Genomic DNA, 16524 nt, shown 5'->3' on the forward strand with positions numbered 1-16524 from the left:
TGCACATTTAGGTTATTCTGATATTTTACTGGTATAATTGCTTTAGTGATACATGATATTTAATAGTTGCATTCTGTTCCTCTTTTTGCTTTACTGTAAATTAAATTATTTGTTGGATGGTGTTCTAGTTTGCTAGCTGCCAGAATGCAACACGCCAGAGACGGATTGGCTTTTCATAAAAGGGGATTTATTTTGTTAGTTCTTCAGAGGAAAGGCAGCTAACTTTCAACTGAGGTTCTTTCTTATGCGGGAAGGCACAGGGTGATCTCTGCTGGCCTTCTCTCCAGGCCTCTGGGTTCCAACAGCTTTCCCCAGTGTGATTCTTTTCTGCATTGCCAAAGCCCTGGACTGAGCTGTGAGTGCTGAGATGAGGTATGCTGAGCTGCTTGGGCTATGCTACACTGAGCTCTCTCATTTAAGCACCAGCCAATTAAGTCAAATATCATCAATTGCAGCAGGCACTCCTCCTAGCCGACTACAGATGTAATCAGCAACTGATAAGGTTCACATGCCATTGGCTCATGTCCACAGCAGTAGAACTAGGCACGGTCACCTGGCCAAGTTGACACCTGAATCTAACTACCACAGATGGTTAAGTGATTTTCCACCTTTTCACCATTATAATAATACTGACATGTCATTGTACATATTTTTTGATACATCTATAAGTATTCACTGAGATAAATTCCTGGAAGTATCATTATTGGCTCTAAGGATGTTACACATTTTAAAAGGCTTTTGATGCATACTTTTTGCTAATTTACATTCCAGAAAGGTTGTCCAGTTTCATCTCTACCACCAGCAGGTGCCTATTTCCTTGCCAGCACTGTGTATTGTTATTATTTTAAATTTTGCCAATTTGATAGCTAGAAACTGTTACATCATTTTTATTTGCATTTTCATTACTAGTGGAAATTTTTGATATATTTACTGGCCATCTGTGTTTCTCCTTTTTTCATTTGCCTGTTCCTTACATTTGCTCATTTTTTCTTGGTTGTGGAATAGGATATTTTTGTTTCTTATTGACTTATAATTATGATACGTAAGGATATCAGTCTTTTGTTAAATATTTTTCTATAATTTGACATTTGCTTTTTGCATCTCTGGGCAGTGATCTCTTTTAAGGAGATGTTTTAAAAATATTTAGACCAGTCTTTTAAGATTATTATTTAGATACATTTATTTTCTTTTAGTTGTATGGTTCTATGTTTTTCATTTGACTTTATAGTTAAGGAGAGTATCATATAAAGAGAAGCTATAACTCTTTTCTTATATAGTTAATCCTTTTTTCTTGTGCTGTGTGTTGAATAACATATTCTTTTATCATTGGTTTGATTTTTTTTTTATTATGTGCCAAATCTTTATTTTCTAGACTTTCTGATCTCTTCTGCTGACATTTTTGTCTACCATATTTCATTGATTTTAAGGCAGATATTTTTCATATTTTAGCATCTTTAAATTTGGGATGCATCTTAAATCACCTCCTTCATGTAGTCAGCTGTTGCCTGGATGGAAGTTCAGTTCATTGAGAGAGTTTACATTGTCATCTCCCACTCGCTGGGGAGCACTACTGACCTGAGTTTGCTTAAGCTAATTTCTCAGATAGAGATTTTCATAAACTATGCTGGTAGTATAAATTCAGACTACAAAATTTCTGACGGGTGCCAATTCAAATTTTCAAGGAATTTTCCCCCTCTAATGTCAAGGAAAAGGTATGTAGGCTTCTGTGCTATCCCTTCTGCACGGAGGGTTATCTTTTTTTTTTACTTCTCATTGAGGCTGTAACAATTTGGTATCCCCATTTTTTGTGAGAATCTCTTTTCTCCTTTCAGACTCCTTATCCTGGGCAACTTTTCATAGTACATAAAATGATGGTGTGTCTTAGATTTAGTGAAATATGGTATTTTAATAATTGTAACTTATGCTTTTTAATATCTGGCAGTGCATGTTCTCAGTATACCATAGTCTTGGCTAGCTTTCCAAATGAAGTTTGAAATGATTTTGTTAAAATGCCCTGACACTCTCATACCCTGAGAAAACAAAGCAAAACCCGAATAACTGTAATCCTAGGATTTTTATTTCAGGTAATGTGAAAAACTCAGTACAAACCTTTTATTTCATACATGATTTATTCAGTGTAATTGTTTTATTTTTTCTTATATTGGCTCTCTGTCAGTTTTGGTGTCTGTAAAATTTAAGCAAGAACTTATGTTCCTAATGCTATAAAATAATTAATTAAAAATATTAATAGTCATTCTGTTAATGACTGAATCTAACTACCTGAATACTGAATCTGTATGTGGTTCAGTCAAGCAAAGATTAATAAGTAAGTATTTTGCTGAGTAATTCTTTTATGTTTATGTTTTTTTATTCCTTTTGATATTATTTTTCAGAAAACCTCGGTTTCTGAAGTAAACCTCTGAAGGTTAATTTCACAGATAATTGACTTAAGTTTTTGTCTTTTACACTACATGCTCGCTCTTTTGTGAAGGCTGTCCCTGCAGTTAGCGCTGCTTGAGCCGTGTGGTCCTGGGGAAGGCCTGGAAGTACGCATGCCGCCAGGGGAGGTCTCTGGGCAGTTTACTTTACAGTGTTTGTGCAGTGAAATTGTACACCTGACTGTGTGTTCTTTTACTTCAGAAAGGAATAACAATATGTGATTATATTATTATTGAAAGTTTGTAAAGTTCACTGAGGATTCTTTTTTCTTTTAAAAAAGTTTGTCTTCACAGAAAGTCCCACTATAAATGACATTGCCAAGAAACTTCTCGGAGGATGTTCCCAGTTTGCTCCTGTGATGGATGACATAAAAGTGGTTCCTTGACAATTTCTTAGGATATAATTCTCAGATGTAGGGATTCATTGTAAAGAAAACACACAGAACAAAAAGGAAGTGAAAAAAGTCAGTACTGCATTTGGACAGTATAGATGAGAGAATGTAATTATAAAAATGATGCGCTATCAACTCCAATCATTTTAGTGTGCAGTTGTCAAAATAATAGTGATCAATGATGAAATAGTTGTAGCATGCAGTTGGTTTTTTCTATTTCTTAATAAAAACTATTGTGAGTTGGCTATTAAACTGTTTTTTTTTAAATGAATACAGTATGTTCTACTTCCAGAATGGATTTCTTAAACTATATTAATATAATTTTTTTTTTAATTTATGTTTTACTTTAAATGTAAATTGTAGTGCCTGGCTGCTGTAATGCAGGGTTATTTGTAGTTGTTAAGAGGAAGTAGCCAAGATCACTTTTATTCCAAGCTGAATCTGAGGTGGGTTTGTTTTGTCTTGTTTGGGTGCATGGTCCAGGAATCAAACCCAAGTTACCTGCACGAAAGGCGAGTATTCTACCACTGAACCACCCGTGCACCCTGAATCTGAGGTTTTTATAAAACCATTCAGGTTATTGCCAAGAACATAGCTAAGGAAGAGAGTGAAATGCTCTTTTACTCCACAGAAGTCCTATTTATGAGGAACTCTCCAGAGTGCCTATCTTTGTTTGGAGAGTAGAGCAAATGAGGTTTTCTATTTTGTCATCTAAAGTAACTGTGCAGTCGCTTCATTGTTATAGTTCAAATTAATGTGAGAACCAAAGTAGACTTTTTTTTTTGTATTAATTTACTTATACCAAAGTGTTTGAAAGTATGAGAGGTATTGCTTCTAGACTATAGAGCTATGTTATGAAATTACTGCTGTGTAATATTTTACTTTGCTTTACTATAAATTCAGATTATCTAAATATTTTCCTAATAATAAATGGGAATGCTGATTTTCTTTTGTTATGCAGTAGAAACATTTTTCATTGTTTACATAGTTCTCATGGAACATGGAATTTTTTGAAAGCAACATACGATACACATTTTTTGTGTATATTATCCTAATTAAAGGTTATAAATTGGTACTATCAGTGCATTTTTAAAATTGTAAACTTCTGTATTTCTCGTTTTCCTTACAAATATTCCTGTGAGTTCACCGTTTATTCATTTTACATTGCACATACCTTCTGTATAGTTAATATGTAACTGAATTAGAACAGTAGAATTTTAGAGCTCCAGTTGACCCTAGGCAATAAATATTCCATCTACTTCATTTCAGACTGAGGACATGATACTACATGCCTTTTCCAGGCTGGTTAGTGGCAGATCCAGGCTGCAATACAGTTTTACTGACTCCTGTTTGGCCTTCATTTCACTATACTAATACTACTACTTTTTACTTAACTTCCCTATATTGAAGAAATAAAGAAAAGTGAGGGCTATTTTTGTATATTATAATAAAATCCAATTTGATTTTTCAACTTACAACTGGTTTTGTTTGTATCACCCAGCCTAGATCTTCTGAATTAACGGGCAGAGAAGGAAAACTTGAACCAGTTTCCATAGAAGAAAAGTGTACCAGCTGAGTTTTGGAATCTTGTGACCTTATTTCAATACTTGGGGAGGTATAAACTAGAATTCTCTGACTATGCCTGTGGACACATCTATCTATTCAATTTCTTTAAAAAAAAACAAAAACCAACCAGTAGTTAATATGTCCTTCAAGGGCAAAGTCTGGATCTATTAAAATATTGTTCACTTTTGTAATCACCATAGTAAACACAGTCTTGTTACATAGTAAGGCATTTTTCAAGTATTTGTTGAATAAATGAATTTTAAAAGCCAGAAACATTTTTTTTACATTTGCAAGAGACCTTGGAAGACCATCTAGATTAGTGACTTGCAAACTTTTAAAAGATAATAGAACCTTGTTTTCAAACGAAACCTTTCCAAACCAGTATATAAAATAGATGAGGGTATAGCTGTTATGTAAAGCTTCTTCCCCAGAAGCAGCTCTTTCTTTCCTCCATTACCTAGTCTGGATTAATTCCCTCATTTTTCCCAGATGAAGAAATTCAAATCTCTAATGATTCAGAAAGAAATTCAAATTTCTAACAATTCAGAAAGTGTTTTATATGCAGAGTTTGGAGCTAAAGTTAAAGTTAGCATCTGAAATTGAAGGTAAAAGAATCATGATTAAACTGCGGAGGACAGCTCAGGCAGTTTGTTAAGAAAACACAGTATATGCAACAAGAGGATGCTCCTTACCATGTCTGATAAGACTATTCATGAGTTTATTGAAGGATGTCTTCTCAACACCAGAGGATAAGTATAATAAAAGGAAACTATGTAGGTGTGTGGGTGTGGAAGCCTGAAGGAGGGGCAGGTCCTTGGAATCCAAGACAGGAAGCTATGACACCATTGTTGGGGGCAGCATGAGAAGTGAAGGATGCTGGTACTTATTTGCCTATCTTCACCCAAGTCAATGGGACTCTGATAATGCAGCTTTGGATAACTTCTACATACCTTGCGTCTCTCCTGTAAACTCATCTTGGAATAAGCATCCAGGAAACACCATCATTTCCTCCTTAAATTCTGCTCTCTGTTCTCCCTTATATTTTAATTTCCTGCTTCAAAACAGCAATTCTTTTGTAGATTTTCCCAAATATGTTGACTCCACAAAATACTTCATGCTTTTTACACTTAGTGGGAGCTTGTGGGAAATGCCTGTTCTTTATACTTTAAGTCTCAGATCAAGTGAAATGAATTTGGTTCATTAAAATGTTTAACATTATAGTGAACACTAAACTATCACAATATGTATTGCAGTTGTATATTGACACACAGACCAGGGGACATACAGGACACAGCCACTAGAGAGTGGATAGCCACAGGGCACATTTTTGGACAGGTGGACTTGCTAATGAAACCCAACTTTTTACTTTTATATTTTGTATTAAAGAGTGATTTCTAAAACACTTCACTATGGAAATTTTCAGATACTCAGATTTGTAATGAATCCCCATGTACCCTTTTTGCAGCTTCATTGGTGGTTGCAAAGTTTTCTGGAGGAAGTGATCTAGGATGGGATGAGGGTAGCCAGGTGAAAAGGTACTTGGGAAAGGCACTGTGTACTCAGGCAACCGAAAGATGAAGTTGTTATGCATGAACTGCAAAAAGAGCTATCTGAGTGTGTTGGGTATGATTTTCATTAAGCTTTTTTTGAAGAAAACATTTCTATTGGCATTTTTTTTTCTTGTGGGCTACTTTACAGCATTTGCTTGCGTTGAAACAATGGTTTGGATAATTGACAAGTGCTTGCCATGTGACTGACAGTGTGTGACTGTCTTCTCCTCTCTAAACCTTGTCCCAGCTATTTGAGGCTGTTTGCTTCTCTTTCCAGGGTCCATTTAGTGGTCAGAAGTTGGAAGGCTGTGTTTTTGTTTGTTTTGTTTTTTAAGTTTTTTTATTTCAAACTTATAGGATAGTTATAAAAAATAATACAAATCCCAGAGAACTCCAGCATTCTCTTATTCCCCAGCCTCCCATAACCAGATCCACATTTGTTTCTCCTCTGGCCAGGCCTCCTACTTAACTGTATAAACCAAGCTAGGTTAGTCGTTTCTCTCATTTTTTTTTCCTGCCACATTATGAACGAGCCCTTGCTTGTTGCTTTACCCCAAGTGACATGTCCTTTCCTGCCACTGTATCAAAATCCTGTGCTTTCTTTAGAGCCTCACCCAGCTACCTTGTTCTCCAGAAAGCTTCCCTCCTGATCCCTGGTGGGCATTCCTTCCTCTGAACCAGCACTTACTCCTTTGATATTTCATTAATCAACCTTAACCCTGGTTTGTCTCTGGTGTCTCGTTCGAAAAGCACAGTTCAACAGGGAAAAGTGACTAAAAGGGATTCCGTTCTTTGCCGTAATGGACAGGAAAGGAGAGGCAGACAGTTCACAGACATGCTTACCTGAGTGCCCTTTCAGCTCTTTTCTGACAGCTTACGCTACCATGCTTTCCTCAACCTAGTGCCTCCCTTCCCCAAACCAGGAGCAAACCTTAGAATTGCTTTAAAGGATTTGTCATAATTCCATCTTGGCCCACTGAACATCCAGAGGAAGGAGTGTGTGAATATCTTCACCTCTGGCTTCCCAGCACCCAAGTTAACCCTCTTCTCTGCCTGAGAAGATTTCAGCCAGGGCTGATGATGGAACCGGAGAGGCCCTTTTCTAAAACCTGAAATCTGGTAGATGCCCTCTGTAGTCTGGAAATCCACATACACTTAAAGGATTTTGCATTTAATGCTTTTTGTTCATCTGAATAAACTATTACAAAGCTTTTCCCTGTGGAGAAATTTAAAATTTCCCCCAAATTGTCATCTGTGCCAAAACACTTATTTCAGTTTCTTTAAATATTACCCATGATAGCTTTTACTAGATAGATTTTTCTGGATAACATCCAGAAATCCTTGGCTGGTTTTAGAAGTTTCCCTTTTCTGTCATTATCATTAGAACTGTCTGTAGAATATGTTTTGCCTATGCTTTGAAGTCTCCTTCCAACTTGTTTTGTTCTGTGCGTGTGTGTGTGTGTGTGTGTGTGTGTGTGTGACAGATTTTGTTACCCTCATGGGGATAGACTTAGATTTTTATAAAGTCCTACATTTGAAACACACAGTTGTAATACAAAGTTGCTATAGTTTTTTTTCTTAATGCTGTCTCATTTCTTTTAGCCCAAAACATATTTCATCTGTCTGCTTTCAAAATAAATTCTTTGATACCTCTTTTCACTTTCCAATAAATTTCAGAATCAAGACTTAGATATTTTTCATTTTTTCCACCTATTCCAAATCAGTTCTGTCAGTATCCACATCTGGCATGGCTGTGGACTTCAGATGGCTTTGTGTGATTATCTCTCTCAACTGTATCACTTTCTACTGCCTGGGCCCTCTGAAGTTTTATTCTTGATACAATGTCAATATTTCAACTGAAATTGGTAAGCTGTTAACCTCACCATTGTCAAATATAATGTTTTGAATTGGTGATCTTGAATCTCAATAAGAAAAATATGTCTCCACCAGAAGAAACACGTTAGGATTAAGGTTTTCAATTCTTTCCTTAGACATCTCTCTAGTTCAGTTGAACATGTGCTGCTTGTATAAAAAAAATTAAATCCAGCCTGCTGGCTATACTTTATAGCCATATCTGTCACCTAGCTGCTTGCTTTGCTGCTCAGACAACAGCATTGTAATTTTTGGCATATTTTAAAGTTCTAGAAAGATTTCTTGAATTGCCATGATCTTGTGCAGTAAACTAGAACCAAATTCCCATTTGCCAAGCTCCAAAGGGAAATGGATATTTAAAATTTTCATTTTATAGATGGTTAGATTTGTAGAGTACAAATCCGAGCAGCTTAAAAGAGTTCACTTTTTTTATGTCCAGAGTGACATCCACTACCCTTCTTAGCTATGGAAGAAATTTCTCACAGCTCCTCTTAATGCTGAAATTTTAGCAACTTAGAAGAATATAAAACGGGTCAGCTACCAATGGCCCCCACCCATACTGGTGAAAGGTGAGGCTGGGAGCTCACCTTTCACCAGGCAGAATGGCAGCAACACAGCAGAATAAACCCCAGTGTCAGTGAGGGCAGGGGAAGCAGGTGTAAACTGAAGCGGTATGTATCAAAATATTAGAGGTGTCTACCTTTTGGCCCTGCAGTTGCCCTCCTGAGAACCTGCTCTGAGGAGATAGCCACCTCCAGAACTTTGTGCTCGCTGATTCTAAGAGCCCTGGGATTTTGAAGGGGGCTTGACGGTATCCTGCATCTTATCGCCAGGAGTAAACGCCAGGCAAGTGGGGTGGGGGCGTGGGGGCATGCAACAGACACCCTGGGAGTCCCCTTGGGGCAGGGTGGGATACTGCCCTAGGATGTAGGAGCCAACCCCTCAGAAAACTGAGGCCCAAGCAGGAAGGGAGCTTGGCCAAGCCTTTGCTCTGCACCATCGTGTGCCCTCCCCCAAGGGCTGCTCTCCCATTTCCCCATCACTCATTCTCCCTCTGTACCTCTATGGAGCTGTATTAGAAAATCCCAGATGGTAGACCCAACATCCTGGAGTTTCATCTCCCAGGTGAGACCGAAGAAGGCTTAGAGATGAGCTCAGGTCACCATGTATACATGCTTTCACATGGGCTGCTCTGGGGTGAAGCCATGGAAACTTTCATAACAGCAACTGATGCCTGTATTGCCCCTTTGCCTGACCAACCACCTTCCCAGTCCAAGTCTTGGGACATTGTCACTCTGTAAAGGGCTCTCCCAGAACCAACTTATCTACCTTCCATGTCCATTTGCTTGTGGTTAAACATTCATTTGTGCATCTCTTTGAAGTTGCCCACCAGCAGACTGTGATCTCCCTCACAGGGGCTGAGACCAGGTCTGTGGCTTCTGACCCTAGCTCTGTACACAATAGGTGTACAAGGCACAAGTGCCCACTCAATGTGCAAACAATCCTTTTCAACCCAGCTGCACAGCATCCTATCTCGGTCACTGCCAGCCTCACAGCTATGGGAGGATTTAGTTAAGAGCTGGGCCTGGCTGGGCTTAGGCTACAAATCCCTTCTATGCCTGGAAGCCAGATTTCACCTGGGCAGCAGGTCTGCTGTTGCTTCCATGGGACTCTTAGAACAAGGCATAAGTAGAGAGGTCACTGAGAATGCCATCTTTTAGGAAGTCTGCTTGATGTTTGTGCATGTTCTTTCCATAGCTCCCAGGATGAGATGGCTTGTGTATGTATACATTTAGGGCTCAGCACAGCTGGTCTGACTGTCATATGCCTGTAGGGGGGCCAGCTAGACCTGGGGATCACTGTAGCTGAGATGCCAAGGAAACCAAGGCAGCTAGAGTATTTAAGACAGAGTGCCAGAAAGAGCTTCCCAGGGAGAAAACTCCGATATCTACAAAGAATTTCTCGGGTATTTAGTAGATTACCAATCAGTGCATTCCCCAGAGGCTGGGGAGAGAACTGTCCTAAAAGACTATAGGGAACAGTGTCCAGGACTTACACAGGACTGGAAATAGTACCTGTTCCCATTAACTAGACTGGAAAACTATTTCATGAGGCATTGGGTACTCATGAAAGTTTTGTCACAGTAATGGGGGGTGAGTAGTTTGGGACTAAATTTGTTAGGTCACATGTAGCAAATGGTAAAAGCAAGAACTGAGAGGATCAAAAAGTTCCCAAGTAACTTGAATTCATCCCCCCCCCCCAAAAAAAATCTTAAGAATATTTATAGGAAAACAAAAATACATAGCAACCAACAATGTAAAAGTCACAATGTCTGGCATTTAAAGATTACCAAGCATATAAAGGAGCAGAGAAATAGGACCTATACGGAAAATGAAAATCAATAGAAACCAATCCAGATCTGATGCAGATGAAAGTCCCAAGTCAAAGTAATGGAAATGAAAACTACTATATCTGAGAGAAACGATACACTGGGTGGGATTAACAGCAGACTGGACATAGCGGAGGAGAAGAGTAATGAGCTTGAAGACACGGCCATAGAAATTAACCAAAATAAAACACATAGATGATCCCACTAATATGAACTAAAATATGCAAACTCACAGACACAAAATCTAGAATATTGATTACCAGGGGATGAAATGAGGCTAAAGAATGGGGAGCAGTTGTTTAACTGTGTGCAGAGTTTTTAACTAGGTCAGACTTAATCATTTGGAAATGGACAGAGGTGATGGTAGCACCTACTGTGAGAATGATTAGCAGTAGCGAATGGTGTGAGAGTGTGGAAGGGGAAGTTTAGAGTCATGTGTATCACCAGAAGGAAAGCTGGAGATTAAAACATGGGAATGTATAACACAATGAATCTTGTGGTAGGTGATGACTGTGGTTAACTGTACAAATATAAAAAAGTTATTTCATGAATTAGAACAAATGTATGATAATAGAGAGGTATATGGGGAAAAACGTACCTATTGCAAGCTATGGACTATGGTTAACAGTAATATCTTAATATTCTTTCATCAACTGTAATAAATGTACCATAGCAATACTATGGGTCAATAATGGGTGTGTGTGTGTGTGTGTGTGTGTGTGTGTGTGTGTGTGTGTGTGTGTGGATAAGGGGTATGGGAGGATTTAGGTTTTATACTTATTCTTATTTTCCAGAGTGATGAAAATGTTTAAAAATTGATCATGAGAATGTATGTACAATTATGTGATGATACTGTGAGTCAGTGAATGTATACTTTAGTTGTATGGTGTGTAAATATATCTCAATAAAATTGCATTAAAAAAACAGAAAAAATATAAAAGGACATGAACAGATCATTAAAAAAATAGATATCTGGTAAACTTGAAAGAAAGTGTTCATCTTCATTCCATATCTCAGGAATACAAATTACAATTTTAAAAGAGGTGCCTTTTTTAAAAAAACTGCTTATATTGGAAAATTCAAAAAATAAAATAGAAGCATGTACACATAAGCTTATATGGTGTGAACAGGAATATCAATTGGTTCCTCCTTTTCAGAAAACAATTTGGCACAATATGTATCAAGAGCCTTAAAATGGTTTGTGGCTTTTAACCTAGTAATTCTACATTCAGAATAAAAGAGCCTAAAAGAATAAAGCTTACAAAGATTTATAAACACTAAATTATTCATCATGGGGGAGTTTGGGAATGGAAATCTGGAAACAAACATCCTTTATGGTTAAATGCAATTAAATAGTCAGTTTGGGAAGAAGTTGAAGGAGGGGAGACTTGCAGAATGAAAACCATACTGCTTAACCTGGAATTTCAGAAATTCCTAGTCTTGAGCATAAGATACCTTATCAGATGATAAAATACCTTGGATATGTCAATGCAAATCTGTTTACTTCTGTAACTAGAAAAACACCCAGTGCTGCATACCTGTGGGCAGGTGGGCAGCATTGTCTTTGTGTGAAATCTGCCTACAGAGAACCACATGGAATAACAGGAGAGTCACTTACTTGTCTATAAACAGACCAGTCTGGTAGAACACTGTTGTACATCGCTCGAACCTTGGCTAGAATAGGGACTAAGAAGTCCTTTTACGGGTTCAAGCAATCCAAGGATTAGAGAGGGGAAGGGTGGGTCTTGATTAGTTTACTGGAATCCTATAAAAGAGGAAACATTTTGGAGAATGCGAGAGATTGAGAGAGAGCAGAGAAGAATGGCATAGCCATGAGAAGCAGAGTCCACCAGCCAGCGACCCTTGGAGATGAAGAAGGAACACACCTCCCCAGGAGCTTCATGAAACAGGAGGCCAGAAGAGAAAGCTAGCAGATGACACCGTGCTTACCATGTGCCCTTCCAGCTGTGAGAGAAGCCCTGACGGTGTTTGCCATGTGCCTTCTCACTTGAGAGAGAAACCTTGAAGTTCATCGGCCTTCTTGAACCAAGGTATCTTTCCCTGGATGCCTTTGATTGGATATCTCTATAGATTTGTTTTAATTGGGACATCTTCTCGGCCTTAGAACTGTAAACTAGCAACTTATTTAATTCCCCTTTTTAAAAGCCATTCTGTTTCTGGTATATCGCATTTCAGTAGCTAGCAAACTAGAATAGGCACCAAGGTAGTGGCTAAGAGAACAGGTTCTGGACTCAGATTGCCTTTGTTTGTTCAAGTCCTGGTTCCATAATTTTGGCTAGCTACCTCACCTCTCGAAGCTTTATTATACTCAGTTGTACATTTGGAATGAGAATGGTTACTACTTTTTAGGGTTGTTACGAGATTTAGATGAGCCAATAAGTGTACAGTGCTTAACATATAGAAAACAATTGATGGACGGTTTATTTTTAAATCTCCTTGACCCATTTCTTTAGACTAATAAGCAGCCACATTTTTTCTTCCTAGTAATAGATGAGGCTTCTTCAGTCTTTTTGTCCCTGGTTTGCTCCAGTGGGAACTGAACATGAAAGGAGAGGAGATGGTGTACATTTTATATCACAGGAGAGAGCTTAAAAATTAATCTCTTTACGTGTGTGCAAGAGTTGGTGAACTTCACCCTTCAAAGGAAAAAGTGAACATTAAATTTGAAAATGTTCCAAGAGTCAGAGAAATCAAACCCTCATAGGATGAAATAAACTATCTGGACTGGTTAAAGGATTTTGCTTCCTATAGTAAAGGTTACTACTGTGGCCCAATTTAGATTTGTTTCCTATTTATGCTTTAAAAAAATTAAATGTTAAAACAATCATTTTTAAAATCAGAAATTTCTTTAATAATAATTTACATTAATTGAATCTTATATTCTTGATTCAGCAGTCTGTTAACTTGACACCTGCTCAGTTCTTGGCTGATTTTCTTCTTGACTTTTTTCACATATGCATACAAATTCATATATATTTTGTATAGTTATATACATACACACACACACACACACACACACACACAGAAACACACTAGGTGTGTTCACTCCAATGATCTCTCATTGTATTCCTTCTTCTCCTTTGGTTAAATACATATTTAAACTAGCCCAAGTCCCAATAACTTTCTAGAGGCACAATTATAATGTAACTGCATTGTAGAAGAATTAGAAAATAAAGAAAAGAATTTTACTTGCTATCAAAGACTCAACCCAGCTACCATCAGTTGGGTATTTTGACTCTCCCTGGGTTAGCACTGAGGAATGGTCAGAAGCAATGGGGGGCTCTGCCTTTCATAACGCACTCCCTATGTGTCAGGCTCTGGCCTGAACTTGCCATGTGTGATCTCACCTGGTTCTCACAAGAACCTGGGGACGTAGGGATGGCTTTCCCTGCTTTGTGTAAATGGGAAAACTGTGGCAGAGTCCCAATAACTTCCAAGAGGCACAAACCAGTATAGGGCAGAGCCCAACTTTGAACTCAGGTCTCTGACTTCAAAATCCTTAAACTCCTAAGGAGATTTTTGTTTCCTTTGGGGGCATAAGACACATCCTGAAGAATCCAGTAAATGGGAAGATGTAGGACTACATGTAAGCAAAGTCTCCAATGAGGTGTTGAGAAAGAACGAGAGAATATCCCATGGGCTCTAGAGGTTGACAAGGGCTTCAAGGAGATATGGGACTTGGGTTAGGTCACGGGCAGAGAGAAGATGCTTGGATGGAGGGAAGTGGGTGGAGCATTCTAGGCAGGCAAGGGCTGAAGCCAGGGTGTGGCCATGGCAATGATTAACATCACTATTTTGGGAAGCAGTTTGGAAAGGCTGACCTGTTTAGACTCCAGAGCCCAGGTCGGTGAGTAGAACAGCCAGGCAGATATTACAGAGCCTTGGGGGAAAGATCTGGCCTCCAGCTTAGTGTTTGCTTCTGTCCAGAAGCGAGGTTCCTTTGACCACCCTGTTGAAGAATGTTGTCATTGCTCAGTGAATATTGAACAAATGGATTTTTTTGTTTCAACTCTCCATATGCAGGTAAAACTCCCAGGTTCCACATAAAACTCTGTTTCTCACATTTCAGTAATTTATAGGAAAGTAGTTCACAGACACTCCAGTCATGAGTCAAACTTGGATTGTTATTTGTTATTTTACTGAAACATATTCAAACATAAAAGTAGGTATAAACTATGTCTTTATAACTAGAAATTTTTTTTTTTTTTTTTTTTTTTTTTTTTTTTTTGCGTAGGCAGCCACCAGGTCTGCAGCACGGCAGGCAAGAACTCTGCCACTGAGCCACTGTAGCCTGTCCTAGAAAACATTTTTTTTAATAGGGATAAAAAAATGGCAAAATAAACCAAAATTCAAATAACATATATTAATATGATGGGTGACGTTCTTTAAATCAAAATGGCAGCTCCGCCAGAGGCTCAAGCCCAGATTTTGGGCAGTGGGGTGCCATATTCCTTTCCCACTTTTCTCTAGTCCAATCACTGTGAAACTTTTAACTCATACAGTATGGTCTGATGTAATTTGGCCTTTATTTTGGACTGAGGGCATCACAGTCTTTTCCCCTTATCAGAAATATGATTGTAATGCATATGATTATAATGCAATCATATTTGGCACTGAAATTGGTGGCAATCTTGGTTTATAAGGTAGACTTCTATAGTGAGGGAGGTGACCCAGGCACATTTAGTTGATGGGATGAAAATTGTTGGGAGAGGATTTATAGACTTTCTTCTCTTTCTCAGATTGACATGGAAAACTCTGCTATTGCCCTTTGAGGTAACTCTAGGCTTTTGTGATGCAGGTATGGATTCATTCATTCACCCATCAATTCATTCATTCATCCACTTTACAGAGATTTACTGCAAGGCAGTTTTATGAACCAGGCACCATTCTCACCTCTTGAGATGCAGCAGTGAACGGAGCAGAAAGAGATCCCTACTCTTGTGAGCCTACATTGCGTGAGGGGTGGGTGGTGAATGGAGAAGTAGACAATAAGCCACAAAGATAATAAATAACAATATATGGATATATGATACGCTAGGATGTGGAAAATGCTATGGAAAAAAATAGTGTGGGTTAAGGGAGATTAGCAATCTGGGAAGAGGTTTATAAGTTGAAAAATGTGGTCAGTTTTGGCTTCATTCAGAGGTGACATTTGAACAAAGACTAGAAGGAGGCCAGAGCATGGGCCACACAGAGAGCTGGGCAGGTGTGCATGGGCAGAGAAAATACCAAGTGTGACCGAGGGCCCAGAGGTGGAAGCATACCTAGCATGTTTAAGGCATGGCAAGGGAGCTGTGGGGAGAGAGCAAAGAGGTCATGGGCAGGTGGTTCAGGGCCTTGGAGCTGTTAGATTGACTTTGGCTTGTGCCCTGAGACAAATGAAGATCCACTGGGGAGATTTTGGCAAGGTGGGAAGGGTAGGGGGAGACACAATCAATTTTATGTTTTAATAGCATCATTTTAGCTGCTTTGGTGAGAACAGACGATAGGGGTGTATAGGTTGGAATTCCCCAGAAACAGAGGACCAATAGGATGGCTTTTCAGAGACATCCTGAACTAAGGCAAGCAGCCTTGATGCTGTTGCATCCAGTCCTAAGATATGGACTCCTAGTATGGGGGCACGAAGCTCTGGCCAGGTGGCTTCTTCAGAGGACAGTTCCGGAGAAAGTCTTAGCTGAGAGCCGTTGGCAGGTGACATTCATGGCAGCTGTGAAAATGAGTGATTCGGTGCTGAGGGATGGATCTGGATAGTGTCTCATAGCACCTGCTACAGGGCAAAAGAGGGAGCAGGGAGACCACAAAAGAGGCTAGGTTTTAATCCAGGTGAAAGTTGACAGCCACCTGTTCACTGTTGTAGTAGGGCAGGTGGTGAGAAGTGACTAACTCTGGATCTGGCTTAAAGGTAGAAATAAATCTGCTAGATTGAGTTTGGGGTAGGATAGAAAGGAGTCAGACAACGCCAAGGTCGAATAGAGAAAGGCCAGAGAGAGGGAAAGAAAAGCTGTTATCAGAAGAGAGCAAGTCAACATAAAAAGCTAGAGGAAAGAAAAACCCCAAGGGCTGGGGAAGGGGAAGAGTGCTGGGAGGAGGGAGCTGCTGAGGGGCTCCTGAGAGGTTAGGGGATGAGAAAAGACCATATGACAAATGCTGTTGGAGGTTCCAAATTGGATTCCTTTGAATATATACACATGTATATTTTCCTCATACAAATGGAGGTAGACTGACAACCATGCCTCAGGTTTATTTAGACAAATAGCACAGGAGCACCCAGCCCCAGGCAGATGGCAGCCCAGGGG

The 16524-nt window shown here is 39.0% G+C and overlaps 1 protein-coding gene across 5 annotated transcripts in view; it reads left to right on the forward strand.

The window, feature by feature from the left end:
- The window catches only part of SEC23IP (SEC23 interacting protein), a 54091-nt gene extending 43971 nt beyond the window's left edge, over positions 1 to 10120 (forward strand). For 2 of the 5 annotated variants that reach the window (XM_077126200.1, XM_077126203.1), the window contains exon 19: positions 2720 to 3097. The gene's annotated coding sequence lies outside the window, so the exon portion shown is untranslated. The other 3 variants (XR_013161779.1, XM_077126201.1, XM_077126202.1) reach the window with 3 other exon arrangements.
- The last annotated feature ends 6404 nt before the right edge of the window (positions 10121 to 16524 follow it).

This window comes from Tamandua tetradactyla, chromosome 13 (assembly GCF_023851605.1).
Source record: "Tamandua tetradactyla isolate mTamTet1 chromosome 13, mTamTet1.pri, whole genome shotgun sequence".
Classification (NCBI taxonomy): Eukaryota; Metazoa; Chordata; class Mammalia; order Pilosa; family Myrmecophagidae; genus Tamandua; species Tamandua tetradactyla.